The sequence below is a fragment of the Schistocerca gregaria genome, chromosome X (assembly GCF_023897955.1).
Source record: "Schistocerca gregaria isolate iqSchGreg1 chromosome X, iqSchGreg1.2, whole genome shotgun sequence".
In the NCBI taxonomy this organism is placed as follows: Eukaryota; Metazoa; Arthropoda; class Insecta; order Orthoptera; family Acrididae; genus Schistocerca; species Schistocerca gregaria.
The window spans coordinates 547,807,300-547,831,357 of NC_064931.1; the positions used below are offsets into that span (position 1 = coordinate 547,807,300).

The 24,058-nt window shown below is 43.6% G+C and overlaps 1 protein-coding gene across 4 annotated transcripts in view; it reads right to left on the minus strand.

The window, feature by feature from the left end:
- The window catches only part of LOC126297807 (protein O-linked-mannose beta-1,2-N-acetylglucosaminyltransferase 1-like), a 1,990,313-nt gene that overhangs the window by 1,544,923 nt on the left and 421,332 nt on the right, over positions 1-24,058 (minus strand). The gene's annotated exons all lie outside the window — the stretch shown is intronic.

Genomic DNA, 24,058 nt, shown 5'->3' on the forward strand with positions numbered 1-24,058 from the left:
CCCCAACGTAATGCGAAACTGACCACTAGAAATCGTGTGAGTCGAACTTGCCAGTCTAAAAGAAGGTACGGAACATTGTGTTGCCAGTACAGAAGTAAGAGCAGAGAGGGTCGGGCAGGTAAACAGAGTGACTTTGAATGTACGTGTCTATCAAGTAACAAATCCGTCAGGACGCTTCAAACCCTTCTAAAGCTGCACAGGTCGACTGTTTGTGATGTAGTAATGAAGAGAAAACGCAAAGGAACAGACAAAGATAAACCAAGACTAGGTATTTAGTTTCCGGCAGTGTTTCGGAATTCCCGCCTGTCCAGAATATCGATAGACAGAACACGTAAGAGATGCTCGGGCTACAGACAACAACCGTAGCTTGCGCCACGCGAGGCGCAGCAGTCGCGGCAAGCACGTAACGTGGCGCTGCACTCTGACGAATTTTCCCGCTAAATAACGCGGCCCGGCACTTGCTAGCCAGTCTCTCACTAGTCTGTGCGGTCATTAGGTACGCGCCATTAAGTAGCAGAGCTTTGACCTTGCCTGATTTACGTCTGTGATTTGGATTGCTCACTGGATTGTTGTATACGCTAAAGACGACTTTGCTACGCTCTGGACTTGCTTTGGTTATCCGTTCACTTTCTGAACTCTTTTTACCCTCGGAACTGCCTGTCTCATTCCACCGGTCTCTAGGTTACTACCAGTGCTAGTTGTCATACATTGTGTTCTACCTACTCAGAGTAGGATAGAAAAAGAAATACCTCGTGTACTGACGGACAGGGACTTTTGAGCATTCAGAGGGGTAGTTATAAAAAACCACATGAAATAACCACAATGAACCACACGTGAGTTCCAGAGTGCTCCAGTGGTTCAGCTAGCACAATGCCTGTGTAGGGAGGTAAAAGGAGTAGGGTACAATTGTCGAGCAGCTACTCATAAACCCCATATTTCTGTAGTCACGGCTACGCGACGCCTGAGATGGTGTAGGAACGACGTCATTGAACAACGAGTGACTGAAAACGAGTGATTTGTAATGATTAATGATACTATAGTCTGTGGAAATCCGATGGAAGGGCCTGAGTTAGACAAATATCTGGATCTGCTATCATATGTAGTGCCAACAGCGAAGCACGGAGGAAATGGTGTTTTGTAGAGAGGTGTTTTTCGCATTTAGGACGCGCTTAAGATAATTCTAAGTGGGGAAAAAGACGAAAAAAGCTTAAAACAGTGTTCACAGCTTACGGCAGAGGAACAGTTCGGAGACGATAATTTACTGTATCAACATATCAATACACCCTGTCATAAAGCAGCATGCATGAGGCAATGGTTTGTGTAAAATAACATTCCTGAAATGGACTGGCTTGCCCAGAGACCTGACTTGAACCAAATGGAACACCTCAGGGATGAGTTTTAACCTAGAAATCACTCCATACCCCAGTGTCCATGATCACTACATTCTCTGGTTTCGGCTCTTGAGGAAGAATGGTCTGCCATTCCTCCAGAGATTTTCAGGCACTTCATTAAAAGCGTCCCTAGCAGATATCAATCCTTCGTAAAGACGAAGAGTGGGCACACCCTATACTAAACGGCCACTAAGAGGTGCTCGGATATTTTTGATCAGTTAGTGTCTTTCAAATCGTTCATTATTTCTATTGTTCGTGGGACACAAAACACTGTTCCACGACAGATCGTCTCACTTACTACCACTTTTAATTTAATTATAGCTACAGTAGTACGGTATTTGCTTTAACATGCTTCGTTCACGTATAATATATTCGCTTCGATACATTTCTTCCTTCCCTGCTGCCATTATCAAACATTTCATTTTTATGATTGCATTATTACGCACTTCACTTCAGTCTCCTCCTTGATCCGTTTGTCAGTTTTTCTGTCTCCCCTAGTAATTACCAAAATGCGTCTCTCCATTTCTCACTCAGTAACCCTGAGGTTTCGAATAGTTTTCGCATTAAAAGTTTAATCGCAGTGCCGTAAATCAAAACTGCCACAGAACTTAAACTTACCTTTTCCGGTACGAAGGAACTTCAGTTGTTAAAAGACTATTTAGCTTACCACAGCCTCTTACGGCTACTTTAACTCTATTTCCTTTTCTGAAACTGAATTGCGTTACTTCATTGCTGGACTGGCAAGTCTCATCCTTCATCTACAGCTAATTTAACTTCATCACAGACTATATTCTATACCTGTCAGTTAATAAATATTTAGTGCTGGAAATTAGTAACCTCAGTGATTGCAAGGGTTAAGACATCTAGTCCTGTATTAATTTCATCTTTCTTCTGGTGAAAGGTTTACATGTGATATTTTCTGTAGTTTAGATGTGGCCAGGTCATTGACTCGGAGTCTGGAGAAGCCCCCGTGGGATTTCCAGCTCGACTTTCAGAGATGAAATACAGGGGATAGGCAGAAGTGTCCACTCGCAGCAGGAACAGCGTCACGGGCCAACCATTGTTCAGCCTTCTGCCAATTTTTCTCATAGTGCACTCTGCGCAACACGGGTCCCGCCCTATATGCAACGAAGCCATATAATGTACCATGATGAGCACCTGGTCTTGAGCTGAATCTTGGGTTTTACAAGTTGTGCCAGTCAGTCGAAATGCATTTCAAAACAACTTTGATTTTCACCGACACGTAGCTTCCTTAGAACACAGGGAACTGGGAACTCAGTCGCAGATACAGGTCTCGTTTCTCGTGAGAATCAAGGCCGCTGCAGTCAGTTCTGCAGTTCTTTTCTTTCTTCGTAGAAGTTCACCTCTCCACATGGGGCGAGCGCTCTTCTGTCTAAAATGTTGTAAGGTTGTAAGAGGGCAGCTCATTGCGTAATCTTAAAAATTATCAGACGGGAGGGAGTCAGAATGTCGGTTTCCTAGAAGTGGGAAACTTAAGAGTTGGAGTGTAACACAGAAGGGATCGAAAACTGCGTATGTGGGAGCTGGACAGTTGGTGAATGTTGTAAAATTTTTGCCAAGTGAAGAATTAGTTGTTCTGTTAACGACAATATCATTGGTCAGCATTTCGCGGAGCCTTTTGAATGGCACGCGGGAATCGTGCGGTCATTGTAGAGAGTGGAGATTTGGCATTAAACACTTCGCCTAGGGATTCTGGAGATCTTGAGAGAGGCACTTGATTCTCTAGATAGGCAGTGGGTTCGAGTATGGGCCACTTAACTTCCCAGCTCTCAACGCCTAAGTGGTCATACACTATCACTGTACGTCGCACTGTATAAGCATACACTATCACTTAAAATGTTCAAATGTGGATGAAATCTTATGGGAGTTAACTGCTAAGGGCATCAGTCCCTAAGCTTACACACTACTTAACCTAAATTATCCTAAAGTCACACACACACACACACACCCATGTCCGAGGAAGGACTCGAACCTCCGTCGGGACCAGCCGCACAGTCCATGACTGCAGCGCCTAAGACCGCTCGGCTAATAAAAATAAAATAAAAAAATTCAAATGGTTCTGAGCACTATTGGACTTAACATCTATGGTCATCAGTCCCATAGAACTTAGAACTACTTAAACCTAACCAACCTAAGGACACATCACACAACACCCAGCCATCACGAGACAGAGAAAATTCCTGACCCCGCCGGGAATCGAACCCGGGAACCCAGGCGTGGGAAGCGAGAACGCTACCGCACGACCACGAGCTGCGGGCCGCTCGGCTAATCCCGCGCGGTATACACTGTCACTGTCCACCATCACCCAGTGGGGGCACACACCACCTTCATAATCCATGTTGGGGACGTGGCTTGATCACGCCTGTCTGGTTCACATCGTGATGAGCAACAGGAGCAGGCCAGCTCCTTCAGCCCACACGCTGCCTGTCCGCTGAGCACCATCTGGTGCTCTTTCTCAGTCAGCGTAGGTGCCGCCGTGTTGATAGCAGCACCTAGCCAGTGGTCACCACTGCCTGAGTGAACAAACAGCTTGCCTCCCTTTTGCAGGCTATTGCTGAGTCTGGCATGCTTCACAAGCTGTGTCCGCCTGTGTCAAAAATGCAATGGAAGCCTTTCCAACTCCACCTACTATGCTTTTACTGATATAGAATATACTTCTGGTTCAACCAGCATTGATTCCATAATGGGCTGCTGCCTGCCACCTTCCACCAGTCCGTTCCAGTCATGCCTGGGAGGTGAATTGCCTGACCTAACACAGCCAGCTTCACCATCATAGTGGTTGCTCACCTGGCCGCCATGTGTGATGTCTGAAGTTCTTGGCTGCTATAAACTGCCGGATCATGGTTGTCATAATCAGCTCCAGCCTGCAACTTCAATGACGCAGTATGGTGAGTGGAGTTATTATTTTCGCCCTCTCCTGTTCATGTGCAAGCGAATGGTTGGAGAAATTTGACTGTCAGAGGTAACTGCAGGTAGAGACATGCCGATCTTTCTCAATTTTGAGGAAATTCTAAGGAAGACTGCAATGGCTTGTGACCAGTGAGAGGCACGTAGTGCAGCCTGTCAGGTCACAGTACACCATGTATACAGTCAGCGCCTGTTAAGCGTCACGCCTACTGGTCCTATGGTCATTTTGCCAAGCAGTGTAAAGAGTCAAAATCGTGGATGATTAGACGAAAAGTTTAAGAGCAGTGTGTTAAAAAAAATGGCTCTGAGCACTATGGGACTTAACAGCTGTGTTCATCAGTCCCCTAGAACTTAGAACTACTTAAACCTAACTAACCTAAGGACATCACACAAATCCATGCCGGAGGCAGGATTCGAACCTGCGACCGTAGCAGTCGCACGGTTCCGGACTGCCCGCCTAGAACCGCGAGACCACCGCGGCCGGCAAAGCAGTGTGTTACTGTTGAGAGTGACTGTACTATTAAAGTTTCCACAACGTCAGAGTCAGATACGCATGATACTTTCCCTCAAGAGGTGGTTCAAGCTTTGGCTGGTCAAACAGAATCTCTAGAGGCAAGCAACACACAGATTCACAAGGAAGAATCTGAAATGATGCAAGGAAAAGTTTTGTCGAGTGTGGCCATGCCTTTATTACATACAGCTGCTGCCAGTTTGATGATCCCTTTTTCTGTAAAGACGGGATGTGTTGACATTCATAGGCGACAAAGAAACAGCTGCAAGACTGGGCATCTGGGCAGACAAACGGCTATTGCAGGCAGCCAAACTGCACTTAATAAGTGAAGCAAAGCCATATCTCATGTATCACAATCACTTGAAAAATGCACATAATTTCCAGCAGCTTAAGGAAGGGCTTTCGAAGCGCTGTAAGAAACAGAAGTCTGAGGTTCTTTCGTGAGCAGCTGTGTGGAGTGTCTCAAACTCAGAAGTAGAAGGAATTGGTGGAAAGTCTTCTGGATAGGATAGGGAAGATAACTGCTCAGATGCATCAGTTGGTGGAAAATGGCGAGGCAAACACAGTAATTCTTAGGGAAGCAGAGCATAAAGCACTGAATCATTTTCTAAGAGATTTCCCATCCTATATGTCGGGAAGGGAGCATACAAAAAACCGACAGGTCTCGGCCGCCACCATAAGGCTTGTCATCGAGTTAGAAAAAGTTGGATGTGGCGACAGAGATGAGAGTCGTCTACGGACGTAAAGTGTTATAGATGGGTCATGCGAACCACATTCAGAAGCAGTACTGTAGACCACAGTGTTATGAGTGTTATGGTGGGGCACAGCAAACAAGATAGTAGAAATAGAAAGCGGAATGGGCAACAACGAAATACTCAGTTCTTAAACATTAACAATGACTCCAAATACACTGAACAGAATTCCCAGTAAGTCCTAATGCTATGAAGACATATGCAGAGGTGGAGTGGTGCTTAATTGGTGAAAGTTATTGTTAGACATTGGGGCTCATGTGTGTGTGGCATACCTGGCTCTCTCAGGTAAAGCGAGACTGAAGCCTCCACATTACAGGTTTTGTGGTGTAGGAAACAAGATGCGGCATCGCTAAGATTAGTGATACTAGGTTTTTACATTGAATCAAAACGATTCTGAAGGAGTATTGACGTTTTTCCCATTGTAGGTGAAGGGTACTGCACAAGCCTGCGGTTGGATTTCTTAAATAGATATCATGCAAAAATTGATCTTTCGCATTGCACTCTGTCGAATATTGTTTCGGCTGTGGTTTACTGCTGCTATTGGCACACTATTGCAATATTTTTTCTGTAATGAGGGTCAAACCAACTAAAATGCGGCCAAAGTATTTGAGATTTGATTCCCATGATAAAGTGGCACAGGGTACACAGAAATTTTTTCGGACCTACTGAACTACTGACTAATATCTTGTGTGTTGTAGAGCCATTGGTGGATGATAATGAATAAGATACATAATGATATTTTGTATGGAGGGCTGTTGAATACATCTGACACACATCTGTGTGGATAAACAGCACAGGATATAGACTGGGGACAAATCACCTCTGTAGTGGAAGCTATATGGAAGATCTCATCATTTATGGCTATTAAAGGAGGAGTTTATTAATCAAAAACTGAATAATGGCGTAATAGAAAAAAGTTATAGCGCTCGGGGTGTCGCCGGTCATTGTTGTGCACACAAATACATCAGATAGTACAAGCAAGTATAAGTTGTATTGTGATTATCGCTTTTTGAGTGCTAGAATGTTTACACAGGCATATCCAGTACCAAATATTATAGAGACCCTCGACAACTTGGGGCCAGTGCAGATATTTTTACGTAACATATCTGAAGAGTGGTTACCATAAAATGGAAGTAGATCCAGGAGATTGACCAAGGACTACGTTTACAGCCTTTTGTGGTAATTACTATCATCGGTGAATGCCATTTGGTTTAGAAAGTAGACTGGCCACATTACCACATTACAACGATTACTAGATGGAGAGTTAAGAAGTCAGTGTATGGCGTACTTGGATGACATAACCGAACTTGACTACCTACTACATGTGATTAGCCAGGACAGTGTAAAAACCAATCTCAGTCTAATAAATGATATGTATAGATTCCCACCACAGTAGATAACTGAGGAGTTAACGCTTGTTTTTAGGATTGGCTGACTGCTACAGAATTTTTGTGACAGGATTTGCATGCATTGCAAGACTGTTAACAAAACTGTTCAAGAAGGATGTGAAGTTCCAGTGGATGGCTGAATGTCAAGCTACATTTGAGAAGTTGAAGAAGGCACTAACAACTAGCCCTGTATTGGTATTCCTAGCTTACGAAAAGGAGATTATCCTGTCTTGTGATGCTTCCAGCTAGGCAATAGGGTGTGTTCAAAGCCAAAAAGTGCACGGTAAAGTGCACCAAGTAGCCTGTCCATCAAGGTATTCGATTCGAATGATAATAATTACTCAACTATGGGACAGGAAATATTGAATTTGAAATACAGTGTCACATACTTCAAGTGTTATCTGTATAGCAAAAGATTGGAAGTGTTCAGGTAGCATTAAAATCGTTATTAGTTTTAGAGGACTCTTCAAGCAGACTGACCCTGTGGGCATTTAAACTATGCAAATTTTATTATGAAATCGTTCACAAACTGGGTAGAAAGCATGGTATTGCAGATGGATTGAGTTAGAAGACTGATGTAATATGAGCACTAGGTCATAGTCTTGCAGAATGGTAGAAGGCACAACCTGCTGATGCTGACTGAGAGCTATTCCAAACATAGCCACAGTCTGCCATTTGTGGCTTGTTATGTAGGAAAACGAGGCTTGGGTGGCACATTGTAGTGCCTGCTGCACTGCAAGAAGAAGTGTTAAAAGAAGCACATGACCATGTGTTACCTGGACATGGAGAATACAGGACAATGGATTGTTGAGCAGCCAAACGTTATTGGTGGAGGATACGGAAACAGCATGTGGAGCAGTGTGTGAAAAATTATGTGCTGTGTTCACAATGTGCAGACTTCAATTACCAGCTGATATTACCGTAGGCAACCAAACCATGTGAGATAACTGAGATGGACATATCAGGTCTGTCCAGACAGGTGCCAGCAGGTAACCGTTACACTCAGACTGTTATGGTTAATTTTTTGCAATATGCCACAATGATTTCCATTCCAAATCAGCAAGCTAATTCAGCTGTATGAGTAATGGTAGACATCTGGTTGTTGAAGTTTGACATCTCTGAAACGACACTGACACATCAGAACACCAGATTCATGTCATAGTTAATGAAACAAGTATGTGATCTGCTGTATATCTGTAAATTAATAATTAGTCAGTTGCCTCTGCAGGCCAGAGGGAGGTCTGAATGCAGCTACCAAATGACCAGGAAGATGCTGAGCTCTTATGTCAATAGTCACATTACGATTGGGATGCTTACCTACCATATGTCATGGCTGAATATAATTCACAGGTGAATGATACCATTGGTCCCTTGCCATACAATGCAGCGTACAGAAGGAAGATATTATCACCTTTTGAGGTCATTAAATCAAATGTAGAAAAAAAACAGGGAACCCATGCGGATTGTTGCTGAAACATTAAAGGATGTGGGGAAGTGAGTGTAGTTGGTAAACACTAAGGCACATGAGCGTCAAGAGAAAATGGGACAGCATAGTGGTAAACTGCCATAGTACAGGGTCAGCCAATGGATGACGTTGACTAGCCTGTATACTAAGTGTGACAATAAAGTAATGAGACTTCTTTGCAAGATGTGGCAACCCTGCACGCTTGCGTAGGCACAATATCTCTGACTTTGGTCTATAAGCTGCTTCTAGTCCAAGCGGCACATCGATGCAACTTCTCAGTCGTGAGTTGTGCTGTTATAAGTTAACCTGTGTTTGTGTCTCTCGTAAAAGAAATGGAACCGCATAATATTGCGCAACGGTATGCCATTTCGTTTTGCGTTAAATTGGGTGAAAACGCGATGACAACTTACAGTAAGCTTCGGAAGGTTTTTGGAGAGGAGGTTATGCCAAGAGCTCAAGTTTTTCGTTGGCATAAAATGTTAGTGAAGGCAGAACGAGTGTCAAAGTCAAAAGTGAAATGCATGCCTATGTGCTTCTTTCATTCCAAGGGAATTGTTCATAAAGAGTTGGTGCCTCCTATGCAAACAGTTAACCAATATTACTACAAAGAAATTTTAGAAATACTTTGTAAGCGTTCTTCGTGACCGTGTCAACATTGCTGATAATTGGATTTTGCATCACGATAATGCGTCATCCCATACTGATCTGTCAGTACAGCATATTTTTAACCTCAAAACAAATTTCAGTACTACCACAGCCACTTTATTCACCAGATATCGCTCCGTAAGACTTTTTTATATTTCCAAGAGTCAAAACGGCGGTCAAGTGACACCATTTTCAAACAACACAAAATGTCCAAAAAGCTGTGACGAGGGTCTCGGAGGATATTACAGAAATTGAGTTCCAGAAATGTTACCATCAATGGCAGAAGCGCTGGAAAAAACGTGTGCAATCAAAAGGGAGCTACTTTGAAGGAGACAACACTAAACTTGACTAAAATGGTAAGCAACATTTTTTTCACATCAGTCTCATTACTTTATTGCTGCACCTCTCACACTAAAGGATAAGGTGAAGAAATTTATTACACAATATCAAGGTGTCTACGAAGTAATGGAAATGACGGCCCTGGTAAATATTAAATTCCAGTTGCCATGATGGACAACCACTGTCCATGAGGGGCACACTCATTCTTTAAAGGTGCTCCAGATGCATCACCACAGAAACAAGAGTCACTATCTGGGGAAAAGGTAGGGCGAAGAAAGTGGAGTAAGGGTACAGAAACTCGTGTACAGCCCATGTGGGAGGTACTGCACACCCTGAGGTCACACAAGTAAATATGTAGCTTACCACATGTATTTTGAGAGTGTTGTACTTCTTGTGATTAATTACGTAGGGAATAGGGTACCTGTGATAAATGTTGTGGAATGTCTCATTCGGGTAATTTTCTTGTTTTGCTGGGGGGGATTGTTTGTCAACATAGCCAGGTTTGTTTTATTTATTTTGTAGTGGTAGGCATGGTAGGGAGTCTAATGTGCAAGGGATGGGGTAAGATGATGGTGTGTTGGTGTAATAGAAGTATTTTATCATTCATGAATGCTATTAGATTTACATAATTGTTTTATTCACACCACATAAAATGAACTACACTAAGTCATATGTGGAGGTAATGTTGTGCTTTGGTCTAAGTACAGTTGGTGCATTAAAAATGATGGGTTAAAGTGTCAGTATAACTGCATAGCGGATTATTGCAAAATATTGTGGAGCTTGTGGCATAGTTCCCAGAGACTAGATAAGAACATACCACACGCGAAAAAATTGACATGTATTGTGGAATTCAAAGCTTACATATGTTCAAATGCTCATGGTTTATATCTTTTAGTTTAAGTGAATACAAAGTACATCCAGAAATCAGATGTGGTATGGTACCAAATACCAATATTTTTTATATTTCATGGAGTGAGTTTGTATGGTCCACGGTAATGGCCTTATATTTGTCTTGCATATAGTTACCTTGATGACTTTTTTCTGTCAGCTTTTTTAATACAGTTCTGTGTAGATGAATAATCTGAACCTCGTTTGTTGTAAATTTATTTTTTAACACATGACACAGATCTATAGTTATTATTAATTTACATATAAAGGAAGACAATATATATTTCATAGCAAATTTTAACTTTTTAAGAAAAAGATACTGTATACTTCCAAAACGTATTGTTATTTGAAATCTGTGATTTAAACTCTTACATAAATTGTTAAAAATTAATTTTAAAGAAATTAGAGAGAAGACTTAATAATAGCGTGGTACATGTATCGAAATTAATCGATTATCGGACGCCACTATGTAAAAAACTACATACTGTGTAAATACATTATAATAGCTAAGTCATCATTGTGGTGTCCAGCGATCAGTGTATTCTAGGACATCAGCACAAGTTGTATGTTTTAATTGCACCGTATTTTATTTCTCACATGTTCATGTTTCCTGTTACTTTTTCACTACAATTTGACTCAACGTCACTATGTGACGTTCACTGTTGAAAAAAGCATGTACATCTAATAATGTTACAATGTACGTCCTAATGTTGCAGTAGTGTAGACAGTGGTTATATGAAATCGTATATGTTTAAGCCACTTTCACTTGGGACGTTTGTTTTTGTAACTTTCAGATCCGATAATGACAGCGTAGATTTGTCGAAATGGGTAATGATAATGATGAAAAGGATTTCAAGCGATCTTGAAAAACTTGATTCTTCAAGTATACCTTCAGGTTGCCCGCAACGAGCGACACAATGTCAGACATATAAAATGTCTCAGTTTTCCGTTACTTTTCCATCTTCCAGTACGTAATTAATAGAAAACAGATTGAACGACAATAGAAAAACGCATGGACAATGCACGGCGTTCATTACGCGTAAATTTTAATGTGAACTTCGTCTACCAACGAGAATGTGTCTGCAACAGATGTATGCAATCAAACATTCTCAAATAATCAAAAAATCCTGACAGTAGAATGAGGTTATGGTTTTTTTGGTTTCGTACTAAATGAGAAATTTTATCGGTTACGATACTATCAATACATATGTTTTGTAGAGAAATTAGAAGCATTTTTGCAATGAATCAGCCTGCAATACGATATGTCTGCTCTTCTGCATTTTCACTCAATAGTAGGAGATGACGTGAGCTGGAGAAGGTATTTCTTATGTCACTGCTGTCATACGAGCCTCCTTTACAATAATGCATCGATAGAGGTGTAATGAATTGCGAATACGCTTCCATACGCTCTGAAATGAACGTAACTTCATCTTCAGAATCACTATGTAGAGAGAAAGCAGGGCGCTACTAATTTTACATTTCACAAGATCGAGACATGGTTCTTAGTATGTAGATGTAAGTAGAGCGTGAAGTTTGAAACGTAAATATTTTACGTTTGTGTGACGGGAATTGTGATTCCCCATGTGTGGCGTTTCCCTTTCCCCTAGAGAGTACTTCAGCTCTTTAAATGTGCGGTTATTACACTACTTCGAAACGAAAAGACCTATTTTCAGAATCTCGTTAGCTATCGACTCACAGATAGCACAAAACTCTTTAATAACTTACCCGTATTGCGCGAGTATTGCGCATGAGGGTAGTAGCAACGGCGAAATATAACTTCCATTCTACCGTTCAATGGGAGTTAATGATCTCTGAGCCCACCACCGATATGGAAATTATCATCTTTTGTGCCGCTAATACAGCGCCAGTGAGCCCTTATAAAAGGAATATTTCAATTAAATTGTTGCCAGCTGTGCAGGTACTGAGCCGTGCTCGTTCGCTTATGAGCCTTCCCGTGCGTCGAAAATAATTAATTCGCTCGGAAATATATTTTGTTTGAAAGTAATTGCATGTGTAGTGCTACGTTTATTTATAAATGAAACGGAGCTTATTCCGACAACGTAATGGGAAAAATATACTCCAGTAATTTTTGTAGTTTCCTCGAAATATATCCGATAAAGGAATGAGTCTGGCAACATTGTTCTTTCGATACAGAGGGAGACTTTCCGGGATGAAAGGATGTACCTATCACCTGCTAAAATCAGTGATGGACAAACGCTGAAAATATGCAAATTATTGTTCCGGCTGTAATGTTGAATAGAGCCACCCCGTGTGGAAACAAAAAATGAAGCACCTGCTGCTCTTCCCTCGACGGAAATTTCTCCGGAAACGTTACGATGCAGTGAAAATATTATTTTTAATGGCTTTCAGCTACAAGGCCACGTGACAAATACTAGATATTGCTCATATAAGACTATTTAGAACAGTTAGGTGAGCTGTTTGTTGTTACGCAACCATACCAACATAATACGAGTACACTCTGTCCTACTATCGCCGATCCTATCTCAGTACAGACACTTGTTATCGGCATGTTTATTAACCACAGCCACACTCAAAAGGAACTTCTAACGACAGTCAGCCTTTATAATGTAGCAACGCTATCCCCAGACAAAGACAGGGAAACATAGGTCACTGTTTCGATCAACGTATGTTTCCGAGATAGATTTTTAATGTTTATTAAAGAATAAACCAAGTTCCAAATATACTGGGTGTATCGTAATTAATAGCGTAAACTGACAAGGGTGAAGTATACGACTACAAAAGCAAAAACTATCCAGTAATAATGGGTCCGCAAAGAAGACATTTGCGAAATAACGGAGGTGTTCTCCGGAAAAATTGCCTGTCGACAAACAGGTTGTTTTGGGAAAAATGCATCTCTTTCATTTAATGTCATTGTCAAGTTAAACATGAAATTGAAATAAGTGCTGATATAATGAACACCTTCTCAAAGTATGTATTAAGTCATTCTTAAGGCACATGCATATTTCAGGTCATTACAATAGAATTTAGTTATTGTAGGCCTACTTAAGTGCCCTTCTTCCCAAGAACACGAAGTGGTCTGCACAGAAAATGAAAAATAATAGTAAAATGCCATGTATGATGTGTAGGAAAATAAATAAATTCAAAGAAACAAAACTTGTAGGTTCAGAACACATTTTCTAGGAATTCATTTTAATTTCTTGTGTAACAAATTCAAGCCAGTTCCTGTCTGCGGGTGTCATGAAGAGAAAATTTGTAACAGGTTATATTTTTGCGGATTTAATTCCATTACATGGGTCCTGATTCGAGTTAATATTCAGGTTTGGATTCCCTGCCAACCATATTTGGAACTGTATGTAAATCTCATTGTAAGTTGTACAACATAGCAAATAATCAAACTTTGTGTATTTAATTCCGACAAATTTAGAATTTGAAATATATTCTTCCTTGTTTCTGGTTTTGCCCAGAACAGAGTCTTCAACATTTGTCTATTTCTTCATAATGTCACGATTCATTACGACAATGAAAGGTGATAGGTTAGTACGACAATCAACTATAGCCTCCAGTTAAGATTTAGCAGCGCCAGCTATTGGCTTTTTCTTGGCGACAGATTTAACAAGGCCAAATGATTGAATGGATGTCCTCCGACTAGAAAAATGTGGTTAATGTCCACATTATAAACTTTTTTGCAAACCACGTACCAAAATGCACTATGTAAACTTTTTGTTCTGTCCCGCACATGCGGCGGACTGGAAACCTATTGAATTTATATTACTAATTATTTGATTCATTAAGCAGAAAAACTGAAATGAAATAACAGAGTGAGCTCTTTTCTGGGCCTGCGCTTTCATAAAACTGTACGTGTAGGACGATCCATTGTTATCAATGTGAACATTATAAGTACAGCCAGAGGAGGCGTTTGTGAAACTACACTGTCACATTCACTTTCGGAAACGGTTGATGTTGACCGTAGTCACAGATTTTGACCGTAGTCAGACTCAACAAAAAGCAACCGCGCGACCGCTACGGTCGCAGGTTCGAATCCTGCCTCGGGCATGGATGTGTGTGATGTCCGTAGGTTAGTTAGGTTTAAGTAGTTCTAAGCTCTAAGATGTTAACTCCCATAGTGCTTACAGCCATTTGAACCATTTTATAAACTATAACATGTGAAGTCCTGAAGAAATACTGTAGTCATTTAAGAATGTGGCGTATGTCTTGCAAAGGTAGGCCATGGGTGTTTGAGCCCAACTACATTTTTACTATCTAGGTCAATATTTAAAACTGAAATCAGTAGCGGATGGTATTATGGAATTCTAATCATCAAAAATGGTTCAAATGGCTCTGAGCACTATGAGACTTAACTGCTAAGGTCGTCAGTCCCCTAGAACTTAGAACTACTTAAACCTAACTAACCTAAGGACATCACACACAATCATGCTCAAGGCAGGATTGTAGGCAGACTGTAGCACCTAGAACCGCTCGGCCACCCCGGCCGCCTTCTAATCATCCCACAAAAGGCTCATTTTATGAGCCGTGTTTACTTGGACGTTTTTGCTTCTATCATAGAGTGTTTCCATCAGTGTCATACACTGAAAAGAGAAAGAAACTGGTCCACCTGCCTAATATCGTGTACAGCCTCTGCGGACACGCAAAAATTCCGCAAAAGGACGTAGCAGGGACTAGACTAATGTCTCAAATAGTGCTGGAGGGAATTAACACCATGAATCCTGCAGGGATGTCTATAAATCTGTAAGAGTACGAAGGGGTGGAGCTCTCTTCTAAACTGTACATTGCAAGGCGTCCAAAATATGCCCAGTAATGTTCATACCTGGGGCGTTTTGTGGGCAGCAGACATGTTTAAACCAAGAAGAGTGTTCCTGGAACCACTCTGTAGAAATTATGGAAGTGTGGGGTGTCGCATTGTCCTGTTGGAATTGGCCAAGTCCGTCGGAATCCACAATAGACATGAATGGACGCAGGTGATCAAATAGGATGCTTACGTTCGTGTCACCTGTCAGAGTTGTGTCTAGACGTCCCATATCACGTCAGGGGTCCCATATCACTCCAACTGCACACGCTTCACTCCATTACAGAGCCTCCACCAGCTTGAACAGTCCCCTGCTGACATGCAGGGTCCATGGATTCATGAGGTTGTCTGCATACCCGTACACGTTCATCCGCTCGATACATTTTGAAACGAGACTCGTCTGACCGGACAACATGTTCCTAGTCGTCAACAATCCAGTCGCGCGGGATTAGCCGAGCGGTCTAAAGCGCTGCAGATCTTTTTTCGGCAACAGTGATGTCGAAGATTTGATGTTTTACCGGATTCCTGACGTTCACGGTACATACGTGAAATGGTCGTACGGCAAAATCCCCACTTCATCGCTACCTCGGAGATGCTGTATCCTATCGCTCGTGCGCCGACCATGACTCCACGTTCAAACTCACTTAAATCTTGATAACCTGCCATTGTAGCAGCAATAATCGATCTATCAACTGCGACAGACACTTGTTGTCTTATATAGGTGGTACCGACCGCAGCTCCGTATTCTGCCTGTTAACATGTCCCTGTATTTGACTCTCGAACAGCGCGCCGTAAAAACGAACACTTACTAAATCATTCCATGCAAGCTCAGATTTCTCTTATTTTATTATGATGATCATTTTTCTGTGTGTAGATGGCGCCAACAATAGTATTTTCACATGCGGAGGAAAACGTTGGTGACTGAAATTTCATGAGAAGACACAACCGCAACGAAAAATGCCTTTGCTTTAATGATTGCTATCTCAATTCGCATAACATTTTCGTGGCACCCTCTTCCTTGCTTTAAGTAATACAAAACGAGCTTTATTCAAAATTTTTAGACGATACTCGTATAAATGTTGGGACTGATATAAGCTAAATATTTTGTAATATCCACGATACATAAATACACTCCTGGAAATTGAAATAAGAACACCGTGAATTCATTGTCCCAGGAAGGGGAAACTTTATTGACACATTCCTGGGGTCAGATACATCACATGATCACACTGACAGAACCACAGGCACATAGACACAGGCAACAGAGCATGCACAATGTCGGCACTAGTACAGTGTATATCCACCTTTCGCAGCAATGCAGGCTGCTATTCTCCCATGGAGACGATCGTAGAGATGCTGGATGTAGTCCTGTGGAACGGCTTGCCATGCCATTTCCACCTGGCGCCTCAGTTGGACCAGCGTTCGTGCTGGACGTGCACACCGCGTGAGACGACGCTTCATCCAGTCCCAAACATGCTCAATGGGGGACAGATCCGGAGATCTTGCTGGCCAGGGTAGTTGACTTACACCTTCTAGAGCACGTTGGGTGGCACGGGATACATGCGGACGTGCATTGTCCTGTTGGAACAGCAAGTTACCTTGCCGGTCTAGGAATGGTAGAACGATGGGTTCGATGACGGTTTGGATGTACCGTGCACTATTCAGTGTCCCCTCGACGATCACCAGAGGTGTACGGCCAGTGTAGGAGATCGCTCCCCACACCATGATGCCGGGTGTTGGCCCTGTGTGCCTCGGTCGTATGCAGTCCTGATTGTGGCGCTCACCTGCACGGCGCCAAACACGCATACGACCATCATTGGCACCAAGGCAGAAGCGACTCTTATCGCTGAAGACGACACGTCTCCATTCGTCCCTCCATTCACGCCTGTCGCGACACCACTGGAGGCGGGCTGCACGATGTTGGGGCGTGAGCGGAAAACGGCCTAACGGTGTGCGGGACCGTAGCCCAGCTTCATGGAGACGGTTGCGAATGGTCCTCGCCGATACCCCAGGAGCAACAGTGTCCCTAATTTGCTGGGAAGTGGCGGTGCGGTCCCCTACGGCACTGCGTAGGATCCTACGGTCTTGGCGTGCATCCGTGCGTCGATGCGCTGCGGTCCGGTCCCAGGTCGACGGGCACGTGCACCTTCCGCCGACCACTGGCGACAACATCGATGTACTGTGGAGACCTCACGCCCCACGTGTTGAGCAATTCGGCGGTACGTCCACCCTGCCTCCCGCATGCCCACTATGCGCCCTCGCTCGAAGTCCGTCAACTGCACATACGGTTCACGTCCACGCTGTCGCGGCATGCTACCAGTGTTAAAGACTGCGATGGAGCTCCGTATGCCACGGCAAACTGACTGACACTGACGGCGGCGGTGCACAAATGCTGCGCAGCTAGCGCCATTCGACGGCCAACACCACGGTTCCTGGTGTGTCCGCTGTGCCGTGCGTGTGATCATTGCTTGTACAGCCCTCTCGCAGTGTCCGGAGCAAGTATGGTGGGTCTGACACACCGGTGTCAATGTGTTCTTTTTTCCATTTCCAGGAGTGTATATATATATGTAAAATTTATACTGCTACATTACGTAACAGAATTGAAAGATCTCTTTTTTGATACCCTGTAATTGCCTTCCATTACAGTGCGTAAGTTTGAAATTTGGTCCAGAAATACCTAAGGTGTAAAAGCGTTGCGCTCTGTGATGTCACCCCCGGGCTCGATGACGCTTAAGCAGCAAGTTATCGACACATGCGAAAGAAGGGCCACGGCTCGCAAGTTCTTGTGACACGAAAGGTGGGTTCATGAAGTCACATAGGCACCAGATTTCTCCAAAATTCTGCCCATCGCCACTGTGGACATGTCGCACGATGAGGTGGTCTCCACAGTCCCTCCTATCCACATGTCACCCCTTCACTTGACGGCTCTGTAATTGAGGTCGGAATCTCAACGCTCAGCGTTAAAGTCACACGATTTTCTTTTGAGTGGCTGAGGAAAACATTCCAGACACACCGACGCTTAGAATTGGCACGAAAATTTCTCAGGTGGTGCATAAAGGGCGTCAATGAAACCACCCCCTCTCCGTGGGGCGTTGTTCCAACACATTTCTCGCTCGAAAAGGACAGTTCTGTAGTGCGACTCTACTGACACCCTCACACGTTTCAACCCTTCTCTCAGGAGACTGTGATCGCACCCATTTGGAGCGCAGCGCGACAGAAATTTGTGCTTTCGTGTACAGGCTGCAATCACCAGGGAACGTTCAAATTCAGTCGAAAGAGCAAAAGTTGCTAATGCTTTTTGAACTCTCCTATTTCCCGATCTCCAGCGACATGATAACAGGAAGAGATGGGGGAGGAGTGCGCCATTGAAGCACGCTTGAATAAGACGGCGAAGGGTCCCTCTAGCGCCTCTTAGTTTGGAAAAACTCTGGATGGCACCCAAAAACTATCCACACGGCTGTACAATAACACGAGACACTCGCGCAACCCGTTTATCCTTTCTGTGGTAACTACGGCCACAACCATAAATGGAAGCATAGCAGACCAAAGACATTATTGGCTAGGAACTAAACATCTATCGTCCTTAACACGCTAACACGACAGTACTGGCGAGCCCCTGCAACACAGCTACTACTGGTACCCAAAGATGTTTGACCAGCCGAAAAACAGGCAACCGCAGGGAAACCATACTGTACACAGCACGCAAACCAACCCCCCCCCCCCTCCCCCTACACTATCTGTGAGCCGATCTATGACCGATCGCCCAGTAATGCACAACGACCTTTAACTGTTGCAGGGACGCAGCAACTGCAGCAAGCCCCACAACGAGCTCCAGCAACGACAAAGGTAACGATGCACGATACCTCGCACTACCATAACCACACCTTGCATGCACTGTCGCAGATAGCAAGCCGCTACTGCCCTTACTACCCGCTCTACTGTCGCAGAGGATATTTTTCCCTTTGGCACTTTTTTTCCTCTGCCCTTGCAACCGCTACCCTTCGATCGCTTTCGCCCACTTTCTATCTCCTGATGGACCATGTTAATGAGTAATCTTACCCAGACGCATGGATAATATCACAGCCCGCATCCTGTGACTCCTGATTCAAAAACTAACATGTTATACGGAGGTGATAGTTGAACTTTTGGTTTGGTCACCACGTTGGTGTGGGCGTGGAGGGGCCCCATCCTATATTGGATGGCAACCGCCCACCTTTACTGAGAATTTTGAAAATGAACGTGTACAGAGACAAAGAGAAACGCCTGCAGGTAGGCAACCCCTTGATACCACTGTAATTCCAGTTGCCTGTTTGCAAGCTCTTCAGACATTTTTACAGGTTGTCTCTATACACGTTCATATATATATATATATGTGTGGGGGGGGGGGGGCGGGGATTATTATATATATTAACGACCTTCTTCTGTGCGGATGCACAAACAGTGCCCGAACTCTTACGGAAATCGGCAAAAAGCCTCGAGTAATGAGTAGAATGGGCAGGGGCACTATGAATATAGAAAGTGCAGGACAATAAGTTGAGAATGTGGGTCTCACGGGAGGCGTGCAGAGATAAGTCCCTGCAGTCGCACTATCCTCTGTGACCTCGGTGTCTCAGATGGATAGCGTGTTTACCATGTAAGCAGGAGATCCCGATTTCGAGTCTCGGTCGGGGCACACATTTTCAACTGTCCCCGTTGACGTATATCAACGCCTGTATGCACCTAACAACAATAGATATTAAAAAACGGTTTTCACTAACATGAACGTAAGTTAGGGTCTTAAGAAACCAAATACTATGCGAAATTTTAAAACGTAAACAAACACTATTTTCAACACAAACTTAGGTATTTTCAAATGGGCAGCCGCTATTATTTCGTATGCAATCAATAGCATGAAAAATCACAAGTCTGATGCCGTTGTTGCATCGCAATACGTCAATTACATCCCGAGAAATTGCGAACCGAAGTTGACGTTTGAAATAAATAAAGCACAGAGCTAGCACACGTCCTGAGACTCAAGTGTTCACCTCACGCTGCCTGTGTCAGGGGCTCACACAATTGGAAGTTATGCACAATCCACAAGTAACACGTCCAACGCAAAGTTAGGTTTTTCAAATTGGAAATGTGTGTTTACTCTAGCGAAATGACAACTAGAGGAGATGTTGCCAATGTTTCGACGTGACGGACACCGCCGATCTGGGTAACTTTCAGAATACAGTGTCGCAGTTGCGCTTGCATTTCTGTGACATTCACCATAATTTACTTTATAGTCTACGAGAACACACTTGAATTCACTTTGCTAAACGCATTTATTAGTGCCCTGTCGTCCACAGAAACTGTATTGCTGTGCATTACACCCAGCATAGAAAATACACCCACATCTTGACCAATGAAACTGTGTCACGTCAACATACGTTCGGAGTGACCTCCGTTTGCATCAATACACGTTTGCAACGGGTAACGAGAGAGTGTTGTACAGATTGTAGAGTTTCTACACATATTTCCGCACACACCGCAGTAATACGATATTGCATATCCTCTACTGTCGTTGGGGGTTCTTTATACACTCTGTCTCTCACTGCGCCAAAGAGAAAGAAGTCTAATGGTGTCAAGTCAGGGGACCGTGGTGGTCGTCGTACAGTACTTCCGCACCTCATCCACCTATCTGAAAATGCGCGCCTCATCCACCTATTTGGAAATGTTGCATTAGAACGTCTCTGCCAACTTTTGCATTGTGTACGGGACATCAAAATTGGTTCAAACGGCTCTGATCACAACGGGACTTAACATCTGAGGTCATCAGTCCTCTTGCCAGTCCCTGGCGTTGTACGTCGATGTTTAGTGGGAGCCCAGCTTGCCGTTTCCGTGAGTGTCTTGCAGATGTTGCCAATGGTTCGACGTGACGGACACCGCCGATCTGGGTAGCGTTCAGAGTACAGTGTCACAGTTGCGGTTGCATTTCTATGACATTCACCATAAATTAAAATAATATCTAGTGTTTCTTCATTACTGAAGGCCGGCAAATCGACTAGATGACGGCAAATGTAACAAGCGACAATGAAACAAGTTTTAATGAGGCAACGTATGTGATTTACGTTACAGTATGAGGGCAGAATGAGATTTTCACTCTTCAGCGGAGTGTGCGCTGATATGAAACTTCCTGGCAGATTAAAACTCTGTGCTAGACCGAGACTCGAACTCGGGACCTTTGCCTTTCGCGGTCAAGTGCTCTACCAACTGAGCTGCCCAATCACGACTCATGCCCCGTCCTCACAACTTTACTTCTGCCAGTACCTCGTCTGCTACCTTCCAAACTTTACAGAAGCTCTTCTGCGAAGAGGTGGAAAGTGCCGTGGTGATATTGGTATGTTTACGGCAGGATACAGGTGCCAGAGCAGGCAACCCGTGCTCTGAGCAAAGTACTACCTGCGATGCATTACGTTAGAAACTGTGACGTCGTTGCTATCCTTTGCATGCCACATATTTCAGAACTTATGAGGTTTAAAAACGTGAAACCAAGTGTGTTACCCCTAGTTGTCATTTCGCAACACTAAACATCATGCGCAGGACATCCATTACTCTGTCACCGCATTACTTGACACGTTACAAGAGGTGGACCGGTTCAAGTAAGGTACAGCTCAAGAAGGGGCCAAACTATCGTTCTTCAGGAGTGCCATCAATGAAATACGGGCCAATGATGTGCTGTGATACAATACTACACCATACATTAACACTCCAACTTCGTTTTTTAAAAAATAGGAACACCCTTTTTTATTAGATATTCGTGTAGTACGTAAAGAAATATGAGTGTTTTAGTTGAACCACTTTTTTCACTTTGTGATAGATGGCGCTTGCATAGTCACAAACATATGGCTCACAATTTTAGACGAACAGTTGGTAACAGGTAAGTTCTTTAAATTAAAATACAGAACGTAGGTACGTTTAAACATTTTATTTCGGTTGTTCCAATGTGATACATGTACCTTTGTGAACATATAATTTCTGAGAACGCATGCTGATACAGCGTGATTACCTGTAAATACCACATTAATGCAATAAATTCTCAAAATGATGTCCGTCAACCTCAATGCATTTGGAAATACGTGTAACGACATTCCTCTCAACAGCAAGTAGTGGGCTGACGCATGTTGTCAGGCGTTGTCGGTGGATCACGATAGCAAATATCCTTCAACTTTCCCCACAAAAGGAAATCCGGGGACGTCAGATCCGGTGAACGTGCGGGCCATGGTATGGTGCTTCGACGACCAATCCACGAGCCATGAAATATGCTATTCAATACCGCACGCGAGCTATGTACCGGACATCAATAATGTTGGAAGTACATCGCCCTTCTGTCATGCAGCGAAACATCTTGTAGTAACATCGGTAGAACATTATACGTAGGAAATCAGCATACACTGCACCATTTAGATAACCATTCATAAAACAGGGGCCAATTATCCTTCGTCCCATAATCCTGCACCATACAGTAACCCGCCAAGGTCGCTGATGTTCCACTTGTCGCAGCCATCGTGGATTTTCCGTTGCCCAATTGTGCATATTATGCCGGTTTACGTTACCGCTGTTGGTGAATGACGCATCGTCGCTAAACAGAACACTTGCAAAACATCTGTCATCGTCCCGTAATTTCTCTTGTGCCCAGTGGCAGAACTGTACACGAGTTCAAAGTCGTCGCCATGCAATTCCTAGTTCATAGAAATTTGGTACGGGTGCAATCGATGTTGATGTAGCATTCTCAACACCGACGTTTTTGAGATTCCCGATTCTCGCGCAATTTGTCTGCTACTGATGTGCGGATTAGCCGCGACAGGAGCTATAACACCTACTTGGGCATCATCATTTGTTGCAGGTCATGGTTGACGTTTCACATGTGGCTGAACACTTCCTGTTTCCTTAAATAACGTAACTATCCGGCGAACGGTCCGGACACTTGGATGATGTCGTCCAGCATACCGAGCAGCATGCATAGCACACGCCCGTTGGGCATTTTGATCACAATAGCCATACATCAAAACGATATCGACTTTTTCCGCAATTGGTAAACGGTCCATTTTAACACAGGTAATGTATCATGAAGCAAATACCGTCCGCACTGGCGGAATTTGACGTGATACCACGTACTTATACTTTTGTGACTATTACAGCACATTCTATCACAAAGTGAAAAAAAGTGGTCCAACTAAAACTTTCATATTTTTTTACGTACTACAAGAATATGTAATTAAAATGGGGGTTTCTATTTAAAAAAACGCAGTTGATATCCGTTTGACCTATGGCAGCGCTATCTAGCAGGCCAACCATAGCGCCATCTGGTTTCCCCATGATAAGCAGTCGGACAAAAGTTGTCTTGTCATGAAGAATGGTAGCTCCCTAGCAAGAAAGGTGAACCAAACACGAATCGAATAAGCCCTTTGACGTAATGACGGTCCTGGCGTGAACCTATGCGACTGGATGCGGTTATGATCAGTTTTATCCAAAGTCGAGTAAAAAATGAAACTTCCTGGGAGATTAAAACTGTGTGCTGGACAAGGGTCCTTTGCTTTTCGCTAGCCAGTGCTCTAGCGACAGAGCTACCCAAGGGCGACTCAGCAACCCTCATCACAGCTCTACTTCCAGCAGTACCCCATCCCCTACCTTCGCAGGAGACCTTGTGTGAAGTTTAGAACGTAGGAGATGAGGTGCTGGCGGATGTAAAGCTATGAGGATGAAACGTGGGTCGTGCTTGGGTAGCTCAGTCACTACAGCATTTGAAAAACGTCAGGCTGGATGCTCATTTGCGGCCGGCCGGCGTGGCCGAGCGGTTCTAGGCGCTTCAGTCTGGAACAGCGCGACCGTTACGGTCGCAGGTTCGAATCCTGCCTCGGGCATGGATGTGTGTGATGTCCTTAGGTTAGTTAGGTTTAAGTAGTTCTAAGTTCTAGGGGACTGATGACCCGAGAAGTTAAGT